The sequence below is a fragment of the Schistocerca piceifrons genome, chromosome 4 (genome assembly GCF_021461385.2).
Source record: "Schistocerca piceifrons isolate TAMUIC-IGC-003096 chromosome 4, iqSchPice1.1, whole genome shotgun sequence".
NCBI lineage: Eukaryota > Metazoa > Arthropoda > Insecta > Orthoptera > Acrididae > Schistocerca > Schistocerca piceifrons.
In genome coordinates, this window is record NC_060141.1 from 280,634,963 (window position 1) to 280,649,656 (window position 14,694).

Sequence of the window (14,694 nt, forward strand, 5' to 3'; positions counted from 1 at the left end):
CTGTTGTGCCCCCCCTACCCTCCATCTCTATACCCTTCATCTCCTTTCCCAAGGTGGCTTCCATCAACACCCCCTCCCGGATGATGCCCTCTCTCCCTCCATTTATCCCTCCTATCACTCTGATCCTCACTCCCCCTCCTTACCTCTGTCCTTTTCCTGGACTCCCTCATCCCCCCCTTCCACACTCTTTTTTCCCCACCTACCCTCTCTCTGCCCCTCTTCTTTCCCCCGAGTCCTTTTGCATTTCCCTCCTCTGCCTCTTCCCATTCCCTTTCGCGTCTGCCCTGCCCCTCTCACCCCTGATGGGTCCTCTCCCTCCTTTGGTTCCCCCCCACTTTCGTTTTTTTCTCTCCTCCCTTCTTGTTTTCCCCCTCATCCAAGTCTCCCCTCCCCATCTGCCCTTGGCTAGGGAGTGTCATCTTTCTGCCGACATTTTCGTGCAGTGTTTTACAGTGAGTGTTTAACAGTGAGTGTTCCCTGTTGTGTGTCTTTTGGGAAGTGTTGCGAATGGCCATCATACTGTCGCTGGGTGTGATTTTTTTTTATCTCTTGCGAACAGAAACCAGACTGTCGCCGTGTTTTTTTTTTATTGTGTGTCTCCTATGTTACAAGTCTGATTCCTGTGTACTTTATTAACATTGCCAAACCCTTTGCTTTATGTTTTAACTTTCCACAATTTTCCGCCGTTTAACAATTTAAGTCACCGTTTAATCGTCTCTTTTTCTTGTTCCTTTTCTTCTTTCGTGTTTAAAAAGTCTGTAGGCTGTAGAGCAGCGTACTAAGCTGCTGCCACCCTGCCCTCTTCGGGGGGAATTGAAATTCAATACAGGAAAATGAAATGCATTCTTGACTAACATCAACTCACCACTTGTAGTCTCACAATCAAAGGTAACTAACGCTCACGGCCGGTACAGTGAGTATTTAAAGCAAACCTGATATACATCCAGGTGGTGGCACTATTAGTGCCACTCTCGTTCGACTGCCGCAAAATTTGAACAGACATTATCTTTCAGATGTAGAAACACGCCTACCAACTTTCGTTTGTGTAGCACAACTGCTTCGTGATTTTGCGATTTTTCTTTTTCATCAGTGCAGGTGCCTTGCGACAGTCAACAAGCGACAGTACTTACCCCGCCAATTCTGGGGAAAAAACTGGCGGCAGCATGTCCATGTTGTTTATGGCCCAAGGGGCATTGGACTCTCTCTGTCTCCTTATCTCTTTCCTCTATCTCTCTCTCTGTATCTGTGCACCCTAGCTACCACATACTGCCTTCAACTTGAGACGGAAACGTATTGCTAACAGAAATTGTACACCACGAGCAGTAGCAGCAGTGGGACGGCCCTATGTTGAAATTAGCATGTCTCTTTCATCTTCACTAAACGACCTAACTATCACACAAATGCACGTTATAGATCTCGGCTTCGTAACTGCGTTACACAGATAATGAAATGGATTTGCACAACATGAGTCTTCCAATATATTCTGTGGACAAGCGTTGCGTTTAGTAGATTTCATTACATAGCAGCCAACCTCCTGCCGTACCGTAATTTCGGCGGATGAGAGATGAAAGCTGAAGTTATCAGCAATACCGGCAACAGAATTTCTGCGGCACGGTCGCGCAGGAGGCGGGACCGTCCCCCGCGTATTTCTGTGGCGGAGAACGCGAGGCGGCGCTGCACGGCGCCCGTGCCGGCCGTAGCTCTGCAGGAATTCGCCGGCTGTCCGCGGTGCCCGCCTGCCCGCCGAGCCGCACGCTGCCGGCGAGCGCCGGCAAATATCCGCAGGCGGCCCGGCGTCGCGGAGCCGCTGCATTCCGGCGTCCGTGGCCGCCACACAGCAGCGTGCGGCAACGCGCACCACGGCGGCCGCTTTTATCTTGTTTGTGTCTCTCTGGGCAGCCGGGTCACGTTTTTGCCGAGGTAACCGGTGAGGCTGAAGTGGAAGGGAAGAAGAGACTACCGTGGATTAGTGCAGCCGGCGCGCGGCGTTTATCTGGCGGTCAGCGGCCGGCGCCATAACTCACGGCTGCGGCCGCCCCGTCTCACGGCCCGACGTTATCCGGCAGTGTCTCGCCCGCTCAGGGCGTGAACCTCGGCGCTTTATCCGATTAATTACACTGATTACGTCACGGTGGCTTTTGATTAAAATGCTGGATTACGCATACGTAGACATACGAGTATCCCAACAGAAAGAATGCTGGTAAGCCTACTGTAAACGGCCAAGAATAACATGGAAGTTTGCTAATAGTTTAAGGTAACAGTCACTGCCTGCGCCCAGAGGTGTTAAGCGCAGTTAACATTCATTTACAATGAAGCGCCAAAGAAACTGGCATAAGGGTGCGTATTCAAACACAGAGATATGTAAACAACCAATGCGGTGCTGCGTCTATATAAGGCAACAAGTGTGTGGCGCAGTTGTTAGATCGGTTACTGCTGCTACAATGGCAGGTTATGTAGATGTAAGAGATTTTGAACGTAGTGTTAGAGTCGGTGCACGAGCGATGGAACACAGCACCTCCGAGGTAGCGATGAAGTGGCGATTTTCCATTACAACCATTCCACGAGTGTCCCGTGAGTATCAGGAATTCGGTAAAACATCAAACCTCCGACATCGCTGCGACTGGGAAAAGACCCTGCAAGAACGTGGCCAACGACGACTGAAGACAATCGTTCAAGAGAAGTGCAACCCTTCCGTAAATTGCTGCAGATTTCAACAAGTGTCAGCGTGCGAACCATTCAACGAAATATCATCGATACGGGCTTCCGGAGAATGAGGTCCACTCGTGTACCCTTGATAAATGTACAACACAAAGCTTACCCCTCGCCTGCATATGTCAACACCGACATTGGGCTGTTGATGACTGGAAACCTTTTACCTGGCTGCACGAGTTACATCGAGCGGACGGACGTGTGCGGGTACCGAGACAGCCTCATGAATCCATGGACCGTGTATGTCAGCAGGGGAGTGTTTCAGCTGGTGGAGGATCTGTAATGGTGTGACGTGTGCGTAGTTGGAATGATATGCGACACATCTGATGCTTCTAGATACGACTCTGGCAGGTGACACGTACTTAAGATACTGCCTGCATCCATTAATATCCACTGTGCATTCCGACGGACTTCGGCCGGACAATGGGACACCACATACGTCCACAATTGCATCAGAATGGCTCAAGGAACACTCTTCTGAGTTTGGACACTTTCGATGGCCACCAAACTCCCGACATGAACAAAATTTACAATATCTCGGATGGCTTGCAATGTGCTGTTCAGAAGAGATCTCCACCCGTTCTTACTCTTACGAATGTATAGATAACCCCGGAGAATTCATGGCGTCAGTTCCCTCCAGCACTCCTTCAGATATTACTCGAGTCTTATGTCAAATCGTGTTGCGTCACTTCGCCTGCTCGATGGGGCCCTATACGATATTACGCAGGTGTACCATTTTCTTTGCATCTTCAGTGCATAAAGAAATGTTAATGCCGAAATTCGCCCTCAATGTGAACGCGCCATCACAAACGTTATCTCTTGGAGATATTTAGGCGCGAATCACTTGCGATCCAGCAAGCCGCACGACGTCTTGAAAAAAGGGCTATCAAATTTTGAGACTATGTGAGAACCTGACAATATATATAAATGACCAAGTAGATACTGTCGAAAGTTCCATGCGGCTTTTCGCGGATAATGCTGTAGTATACAGAGAAGTTGCAGCATTAGAAAATCGCAGTGAAATGCAGGAAGATCTGCAGCGGATAGGCACTTGGTGCAGGGAGTGGGAACTGACCCTTCACATGGACAAATGTAATGTATTGCGAATACATAGAAAGGGGGATCCTTTATTGTATGATTATATGATAGCGGAACAAACAGAGGTAGCAGTTACTTCAGTAAAATATCTGGGAGTATGCGTACGGAACGATTTGAAGTGGAATGATCATATAAAATTAATTGTGGGTAAGGTGGGTACCAGGTTGAGATTCATTGGGAGAGTCCTTAGAATATGTAGTCCATCAACAAAGGAGGTGGCTTACAAAACACTCGTTCGACCTATACTTGAGTATTGCTCATCAGTGTGTGATCCGTACCAGGTCGGGTTGACAGAGGAGATAGAGAAGATCCAAAGAAGAGCGGCGCGTTTCGTCACAGGGTTATTTGGTAGGCGTGATAGCGTTACTGAGATGTTTAGCAAACTCAAGTGGCAGACTCTGCAAGAGAGGCGCTCTGCATCGCGGTGTAGCTTGCTGTCCAGGTTTAGAGAGGGTGCGTTTCTGGATGAAGTATCGAATATATTGCTTCCCCCTACTTATACCTCCCGAGGAGATCACGAATGTAAAATTAGAGAGATTCGAGAGCGCACCGAGTCTTTCCAGCAGTCGTTCTTCCCGGGAACCATACGCGACTGGAACAGGAAAAGGAGGTAATGACAGTGGCACGCAAAGTGCCCTCCACCACACACCTTTGGGTGGCTTGCGGAGTATATACGTAGATGTAGATGCAAGTCTCTCACAGATACCTTGTTGGCCTAAGGAAAAATTTTTGAGAGACCAAGTATCGAATTACAAAACGTGCCATGAAAGCGAGTAATTAGTTTCACGAACGTTTGCAACATGCCTAGCACGGAAAAAGTCATATTTATCTTGGTGTATATATATATATATATATATATATATATATATATATATATATATATATATATATATGTATGTATATATATATATAGTAATAAAATCCATCCTCACTAAAGCTTACAAAGTTCTACATGTGAGGCCACTTCGTCCATCTGTTGTACAGCATTTAAATGACACAATCGTTGTGAATCTTCAAGCGTCCCAGAGGCTATAAGATACGCGTGACGCTCAGCGGCTAAAATGTATGGAAGTATGGATTAAACACTTCGAGGATTGTATGAGGGGTATTCAAAATAAAAAAGTATGAAGCAACACTATGGGTACAACCGAAGTCTATTTGCGAAAGTAATCACCAGATGCCTGACCATAACTATGGTTCTGTTGCATGAGCCGGTTTCCCTGTTACCAGAACTCTTGTGGCTGTGAGAGAAGCCAGGATAATGTGTCCTTCAGTTCGTCGTCCTAGCTGAAGCACTTCACTTTGAGATATCTTGCGGGAGAAACACGTGGAAGTAGGAGGGCTACGTGTCCGGACTGTAGGGCGGATACTCAAGCTTCTCCCCCTTGAACTTTACCATTGCGCTTTGTATGACCTTGGAGGCATGAGGACGCACGTTATCGTGGATCAGTATCTCTACATGCATGACCAGCCCAGGCTGTTTGCCATTATTTTGTGTATTCCCGTGTCTACGGAAAGCCTCACAGTACACGTCAACTGTTTATAGCTTTTCTGTGATGGAGGAATTCGATGATTATCGTAAATCGGATGCCGTAAAAGACGGCTAGCATCACCTCATCGGCTGGGAGCACAACTTCGAATTTTTCAAAGGTAAGTGACGGCTCTGCTTTCGTATCAGATGTCTCAATATGTTATCACGAAGACACATATGCAGATTTACACCTGTTTCGTTGTTAAAACGTTACGTGCCTTTTCATTTGAACTATCGTTAGATAAACATTGTATTTATGACGATGAATCGCAGTCGTAGGACATATTAAACAACAAAATCATTTTCCCAAATACGATTCAGTTCAAAAAAAAAAACTGTAAATAGCTTTTTCTCAGAGCAATAATTATTCCACATTTTATGTTATATTCCTCAAATTAACAAGTATCGTGTACTAAAAATTTTAAAAGCAAACTATGTATTAATTCATGGTGCAAGCTATTGCCACTCCAAATTTCTGGCCGGCCGGAGTGGCCGAGCGGTTCTAGGCGCTACAGTCTGGAACTGTGCGACCGCTACGGTCACAGGTTCGAATCCTGCCTCGGGCATGGATGTGTGTGACGTCCTTAGGTTAGTTTGGTTTAAGTAGTTCTAAGTTCTAGGGGAACCATTTGAACCAAATTTCTTGGTAATACGTCTAGCCATTTCAGCCTAAGGGGTAGTAACAAACATATTCATACATTAACTTTCACATTTACAATATATACGGGATGTGGGACTTTCATGATCGTATCACCTAACTACTCCTGAGTCTATTGAATCACTTTTTCCAGATGGCTCTGAGCACTATGGGACTTAACTTCTAAGGTCATCGGTCCCCTACAACTTAGAACTAATGAAACCTAACTAACCTAAGGACATCACACACATCCATGCCCGAGGCAGGATTCGAACCTGTGACCGGAGTGGCCGCGTGGTTCCAGACTGTAGCGCCTAGAACCGCTCGGCCATGCCGGCGGGCACTTTTTCCGGATACTATTTATTTTGTAAAGGGGTGGACAAAGATATAGAAACACCAAGTGCACAAAACATTATCCTGCCTAGACCGGTGGGTATAAAATTTGAAATTTAAAACTGCTTCCGGTATTCTAGAAATGGATAAATGGAGGCCCTGTATTGTTTTCAAGGGATGTTATACCATTCAGCCTGCAAAGTAATGGCAAGCTCGGGTAACTACAATGGCAAGTTTGGGTAACTATAATGGTAGTGTACAGCGAGCACGAGTCTTTCTCTCCAAAGCAGACCTCAAAGGGTCAATAATGATGAGTTCCACTGACTGTGGAGGCAAGGCGACAATTCATCCTCGTTTTAACAAAACGATTCCTCGACGGAGCAAGCTATGTGAACAGGGCTCCAATCGTCTCGGAACACAGCATCGTCATTGGACAATAAACATCGTACCATCAGATGGGCCTGATCAACCAATATGGCAATAATCCTTGGTAGTCCCATAATCCAGATTTTGTGACCTCGGCACCACGTTCTCCAGTTACGAGTATTTGCATCACTGATGTGTGTTTTTGGAATTCCTTCTCATATTCCTGCTCATCTTCAATTTCCTGCTTATGGAGCTCTCTCTATGTTGTTTTCGTGCTGACAGGGTTCATGAGTGCGACATTTAATTTTGCAGTAACTTTTGCAGCTGTCGTTCCTCTAAATATTCGCCAAAATCATCTGCAGTGACCGTCCATCACATCATTCAACCCATAGTTTAGTTCGCATTGTGATTTATTAGTGGATGATTTTTTGCGCTTTCCCCTTATGCGGTATAAATATCTGGATCAGTGCCTCCTGAAATGCCAAACACGTCGGTTACCTTGGTTACGGAGGCATCCACCATACGAGCACAAACCATCTGCACACGTTTTAATTCATTTAACTATTAGATAACATTCTCACAGCTACAGAGAGCACTCTTATGACCACGAGTGGCACGTAATGAGGACATAACATAGGTGCCGTTCTGGTCAAATACAACAGCCCAATTTGCGGGCTAGGCTGCCGTCAATGTTAAGAGTCACCAGACTCATATTTTTCAAGTTACGGCAGATATTCGAAATCCTTAATTGTAGTTAATTCTTTTTCTTTTGCTGTTTGGAGAGACAGTGAGCCCTACGGGCCTTTCATGAAATGACTGTTGCTAAATGCACCATCGGATTGTTTTTCGTTAGCACAGTTGTCTTTAAAGCGCAGTTTTATGTACACGTCAGAGTGGTTTCATGTCAGTCTATTAACGTGTTTGGCTTACCGATAAACATTACGACACGAGCATCTAAACACGAAGGATGGCCGCCAGGAGTCACTTAGCGGTACTGTCACATGGCGGTAGAAGATAGTCGCGTCCTGAACTGTACATGAGCTGAGACACGGTTGCGCCTGTTTATTAACCGCTCTTGTATTTGCTTCGGAAGTAGGTGCTCTGTCCATCATCCGACCCACCTGCCTTGAGGGAGTTCCTGGTTGTAACTATAACTTTGGAATGAACCCACAACACCAACGGATAAACTACAAAAATGTAATCCGCTGCACATAAATGATTTTTTAAACCTTGAACATGCAGCGACTCACTCTGAATAAACAGAAGAGGTCTACTACAATTCCTTACTATCTTAACCACACAAGAGGAAAAGTTCTAAGAAGTCAAGGAATAAATAAATTTCTCAGAATAAATCAAATACAGTTCATAAACTGATCACTAAATCACTTATCGTTGTTAAAAATGGTTCAAATGGCTCTGAGCACTCTGGGAATTAACATCTGAGGTCATCAGCCCCCTACAACTTAGAACTACTTAAACCTAACTAACCTAAGGACATCACACACATCCATGCCCGAAGCAGGATTTGAACCTTTTCATTTCAAATCCCACCTGCAGAAATTTGTGTTTCTCCTTCATAAAGAGCTTCGGTTTTTGTGATCATCCTATATCTGTGTTTAAAGTCCCCTATTTATCTTCACCAGAATAACAAACTGTAACAGATTTTTGTTTATAGTTAAGATCTATGTCACGTTTAAAATTTTTATTGTCTTTTACCCTTTGTTCATAGTCTTCTTCATAACATTCTTCAATTAGAATAGTATCTGAAGTCGCACTTCAGTCTTCAGACCTCAAGGTAGTGTAACTTTTGCATGAATATGTAATTATCAACAGCATCTTTCATCCCATATTCTAACTGTTATGCAAAAGTAATTTCTTCGCTGGTAATCGTAGTTCCTATATTCTATTGTGCCGGATCAAACTTTGTACATAGTAAATGCAAAATAGTATATTGGTTCATAGAACTTTTCCCTTTATACACAACTACGTATATGTTCAGATTCTCGAAGACGTGAGCCGCGAGAAATAGTAAACTCCGTGTCCATCACTCGGTATGTCGGCAACACAATCATCTAACGTTGATCAGGCATAGGAAAGAAAGAGGGAATTGCCTCCCTGTTCTGCCCCTGTCATGAAATTGCAGTTGACCGATGTGCTTTGTGCGCGAACTAAATGTACATTCAGCGTGATTTTCACCCAAACAATTCTGCGCTTCCTCTTTGTTGTACAGATTTACTATGGTGCTACAACAATAATGTACAAACAATTTCAAATAAACTATCAGTAAAATGGTTCAAATGGCTCTGAGCACTATAGGACTTAAGATCTGATGCCATCAGTCCCCTAGAACTTAGAACTACTTAAACCTAACTAACCTAAGGACATCACACACATCCATGCCCGAGGCAGGATTCGTACCTGCGACCGTAGGAGTCGCGGGGTTCCGGACTGAAGCGCCTAGAACCGACAAACTATCAGTAAATCTGAAAAGGTTACTACTTGAAAAATTAAATAAAAGAATTAAAAAGTACATCATATATGAACATAAAACAGAAATACAGTACAAGATATTTTATACGTCATTAAATTAAAAGAAAAAGTATATATAGAATAAATATTTTGAACATACATTTAGTATATATCCATCTGGGGAAGACTTATTAAATATCAAAACATGACAGTTGACACTGAAGTAGACACATAACAGCGATTTACAAACGTTTGAAGATTATTTCTGACAAACGTACCATTCCATCATGTGATTGAATTTGATATTACCGATACTATACGGTTTGCTACCAGCCAAATCTCGAAATGAATAGCAAAATAGTTGGGGGGGGGGGGAGGGTTAAGAAAAAAATGACTTCTACAACAAATCTAGATGCACTATTGTAAAGTACTGTAAATTGGAAACCATAGGACCTTTACTTGAATAGTTTTATCTGTTCCCGTTTCAACGGTATTCATTCAGAAAGATTAAACTCATTTATCTCAAGTCGGTCATTCACATCCTTAACTGCCGCTTGAGCAGTTATAAAAAAATATGTGTCTCTCATATTCCTCTACCTTACAACATATGAAAAGCTGATGAAAATCAAATTGTATCCACTGGGTATATTTACTCGTTGGTACCCTGGTCGCGGCTGACAGCTTTTCCAGCACGCATCCCACCACAGTGTAAAAAATTTCATCACGTCCGTACAAGGTGAATACCCTCTTGGACGTTCTCTATATAGTCGTCTGCCCACTGACACTCATCTCATACAACCAATCCCTTCACTAAAATGTTGCGTGAAACGTAATAACGTCTTGGAAACTTGCGAACTCTTACAAAGTTGAACATCGATGACAGGGCAAATTAATTTATAATCGGTATTTCGGCCCATGTTGTCCTTATCAACTGTATCACTCCAGAGAATCACTTACTGTTCTATCACGCGTAACGAGCTGGTCTGTCAGATTATATAGCCACGACTTCTCCTATTTTTCTTGACGACTTTCCTATGTATTATGCCTTTCTTGGCTCCTCCGTAGTGTTCCGCAAGTTAATAGGTTGATATGGAAGACCATTTTAATGTTCGTTGGTTACTGTGGGGTCTAGGAGACGGTTACACACCTGCTGCACACCCAATAAACAGTTCTTTTAACTTCTTAATAATTATTATTATCTTTAGGCTGATTTCTTTCGTTGGTGCCAAATTAACTTCTTACTATTTATTATTAACTTTAGGCTGATTTCTTTCGTTGGTGCCAAATAATAATGTTACAAACATCAGCTGTTTAAAGTTTGAATAGACAGGTCTGTATTAATCTTTTAATATTGTGAAAGCAACACATCTACAGAGTCACTCGATATTACGATGATGCTAACTGCAGCACTCCATTTTACTGTTTAAGGTCAAAGTTCTTGTGGCTTACTGTTGAAGACTCTACAAGTCCATATCCGATTCTATTTGAAGTTAAAGTGCACCATGTTAACTCCTATAAAATTTTGCAAGGTTCAACTGCTTCCTCTCAAAATTTACTTAAAACCAGACTAGCTACGAAAATATTTTCTGGTTCAACTAGGTAGCTGCTCAGAGTTAGAATACAGAATTAACTATTGGCAGCTTCTAGGTTTTCAGAACTCATGCACAAAATTTCACAAGTGCACGAGAGTGTCCCCCCTAAAAGTTTAAGTTGTTTAAAGTGGTGAATTTATTAAATCAGTAAGTCGTGAAAATATTGCATATTGGACTTTTGAGGAATTTGTGCACTGCCTGGAAGTAAAAGGTGAAAAAAAAACTATTTATCTTTGCTGCCATATAGTGATATAGCCCAAACAAAAGTTGTACTTACATTACGTACATGCCTTACTCTTCGTTCAGGGATTCTGACGGTAGATGCGCTTTCTTAACTTCAGAAAAATGGCATATTTCTTACTAAACAAAACGTTATAATACTATGTATGGGTCGGTGGCATGTGACCGTCCGGATATGGTTTGGATTGTGGTGGTGAAAGCCTGTCTCAGACTCAGCGGTGCTAATGAGACAGCATTAGCGATTTATTGTATGGCTCTACAATTGAATCATCTCATCCTCTTCCTCCTCAGCAGCGATGGCACCTGAAGAGGCACGCAGGTTTGGAACGCTCCTATGCGTCCATGTCAAGCAATGTTGAGGGGAGGACAGAGCCACCAGCGCATCAGAATCGGAGCAGTGCGAGGTAGCCGGCCAAGTAGGTGACGGGCGTTGCCCATCAGGTGATGACGCCCGAAAGCGCAACAAAACGGCTTCCTCGGGCGCACTCGTGGGCACCCAAGACAGCGGCCCAGTAAGTTCCCAGTAGCTCTGCAAGAGATGGCCATGGTTGTGCAGATAAGTCATCGGCTCTTCACCAGAGGAAGAACGTGGATGCTGGTGTCCGCTCACATTTGGAATCTGGGGTGTAGCGACAGCCACTGCACGCATTCCCAGAACAGTAACGATCAAACACTGCGACAAATAGTATCAGCTTGCCTCCCGAGAGATGGTCGTAGAGATCACCAAGTCATATTTCCATTAAAGTATTGGAAACGCTACTCGAGGAACTAATAGCTTAGTACAACTCTGATTTATCCTATGATCCAAGTGTTGTTCGGCACTCAAGCGTTATGAGTTGCTTTGACGATGCTGAGAAGGGTAACATACAACTTGTTTCTGCTCAGTAATGCCACTTACAACTGCCCATTTAAATAGTTTGAAATTGTTATAAATCATTTCATCCTGTAAAAACTGTTTATGCCCCGTTGCCGCACTATTATCTCCAGTAAACGGCGCTTACTCCTTACCACCACTTCACAGCCGCTCTCTTCTCAAGACTAGCCAAGTTATCCCATTGCTATCATCACTCCTATGCCTGTATAGAAGTTCCTTATTAGTTCGTTCAACCAAACGCTGTTTCATAATCTTACACGTTTGAACTGCTAGTCTATTTAAGAATACTACATAAATAATTAATTCTTAAAATATTTTAATGAAATCCTTTTGAGGTCTAAGTCACAGTTTTGTTATCTCTAAATGGAGAACTGCAGATCCGTTAATGTCCTATCAAATGTCCTGTATTTGTTGGTGCTACAGCATGACACTGTCAAATGGCTGATACGTCTTACTGAAGAAATGAAGGTGACTTCCGACACTGAAAAGTTGACGTAATCTGCTTGTATTAATTTCTGTTTCTCCCAACCAGTTTCGGGTATTAGCTCCCACCATCTGAAGCTTGAGTATTTGTAGTCAACAGGTATTACAATACATCATCTATGTAGTCTTTTATTACAAGCCGGCCGGGGTGGCCGAGCGGTTCTAGGCACTGCTCGGCCACAGGTTCGAATCCTGCTTCGGGCATGGATGTGTGTGATGTCCTTAGGTTGGCTAGGTTTCAGTAGAAGTTCTAGGGGACTGATGACCTCAGAAGTTAAGCCCCATAGTGGTTTTAGCCATTATTTTATTATAAACCCTTATGTGCAGCTTCTTGTGTGTTGATGTAGGTAAGAAACAGTGTCATAAAACTACCGAGTTCGATATGTTATAGCTCACATTATTGCACTATGCATCGTTACGTTTAGAGACCACCATCTATGTACAGGTATCCTAATGAAGAAGATGAAAGTGTTAAGGGCAATATGCGTATACATACACTTCGAACACAGTTATAGTCGTAACACATTATAGTACAGTGGTAGCTGATCGTGAGATGGTAAAATAACTTAACTGGCATTGTCAAAATAAATGCCTACACAAAATAAAACAAAAACTGTATCTGTAAATTAATCATTTCAGACTTATGATGAATTCGTTTGTAAGAACGATAATCGGCAAAATGGAGGAGGAGGATATTAGTGTTTAACGTCCCGTCGACAACGAGGTCATTAGAGACGGAGCGCAAGCTCGGGTGAGGGAAGGATGGGGAAGGAAATCGGCCGTGCCCTTTCAAAGGAACCATCCCGGCATTTGCCTGAAGCGATTTAGGGAGTCACTAGACGACCGCTGTGGCCGAGCGGTTGTAGGCGCTTCAGTCCGGAACAGCGCTGCTGCTACGGTCGCAGGTTCGAGTCCTGCCTCGTGCATGGATGTGTGTCATGTTAGTTAGGATTAAGTAGTTGTAAGTCTAGGGGAGTGATGAGCTCAGATGTTAAGTCCCATAGTGCTTAGAGCCACTTTTTGAAATCCCACTCGCTGCAAGAGTGCGTGGAGCGTTACTGTCGCCGGCAGTGGGCAGGTTTGAGGAGAAGTTAGTTAAGGACTCCGGCGACCTGGAGGAAAGGAGAGAGTGACAAGGGTGACGAAGAGCGCAAGGGAGGAGGCGTGTTGGTGTGGCCTAGCGTCTGCCGTTGTCCGCTGGCAAGACTTGTGCCTTTGCTCACTGAGGGTTTAGCGGAGCCGAGTGTTAGTCAAACATCACTAGGACAATTTCTGCATAATCATCAATTAGACATTTAGGATGAATAAAAAGCGCATTAACCGTTATAGAAAACATTTGGGACCTGTATTTCATTATTAATTATAGTTTTACTATTTAAGTCAATAAATTTGTTCTTTATAAACCAAATCTATTCAGTGAGAAACAGAAAAATTGAAAAATTAAATTTATAATGTTCTTACTACTTATATCCCTGGGAGTCGTGAACATTTGTCGTTAATGGCTGCTTCGACAGGACCCACAGTATTCGTTGTGTCCTCTGCTACTGAAGTTGCAAGCTGTTTGTGTCCATTGTGGTGCCAGGTTGGAGTCCGATGTGACCATTGCAGATACTGGACGCGGTGGCGCCTGCTGGATGATACCGTGCTTTCCGACTACGAGTAATGTCTGTTCCACCCTTCCCTCGGCGGTATTTAACCCTGCTGTTCTGTTCGGGTCTATATGACCCGAAACGAATATGAACGTTATTTTACATTATGTAAATACCAATATATATTTATGAAACTTTGTGACTTTGTCTGAAAATGGATGAGCAGCATGTGTTTTAAAAGGTTTTAAAAAAGTTTAAGAAGTTTGGGCTTCAACTGTAATAGTTGCATATGTAATGTTCGGGTCATAATGACCCGACACAAATATGTTTAGTGTAACTCGTATTTATTTCTAAAATCTGGAAATGGCGAAAATTATTTTTGTTGTGTTGTGTGGGAATAGTGACTGCATCATTCCAACTTACTCTCAACAATCACCTAAAGCTCCATGCGTTCACAACAATGGGCTTGTTTGTTGCTTTCCCCAGGAAATAATAATTGGCAGTTCTCAATAATTGGAATGCTTTGTTTCTGCCCAGTTTGACTTGTGACACCATGGCGATGAGACCATTGAATGATCGTGAGTTGGAAGAAATAGTAAATGCCTCACCAGATGAAGGATCACTTTCTGAGTTTGAAGATCACATCAGCAATGCATCTGAAAGCGAGTGTTCCGATGACAGTTACGACAGTCCACAGCCCATACAAAATAGTGTAGAGACTTTTCTTTCTAAAAATGGGAATATAGAATGGCAGTTGCATCCACCAGCACAAC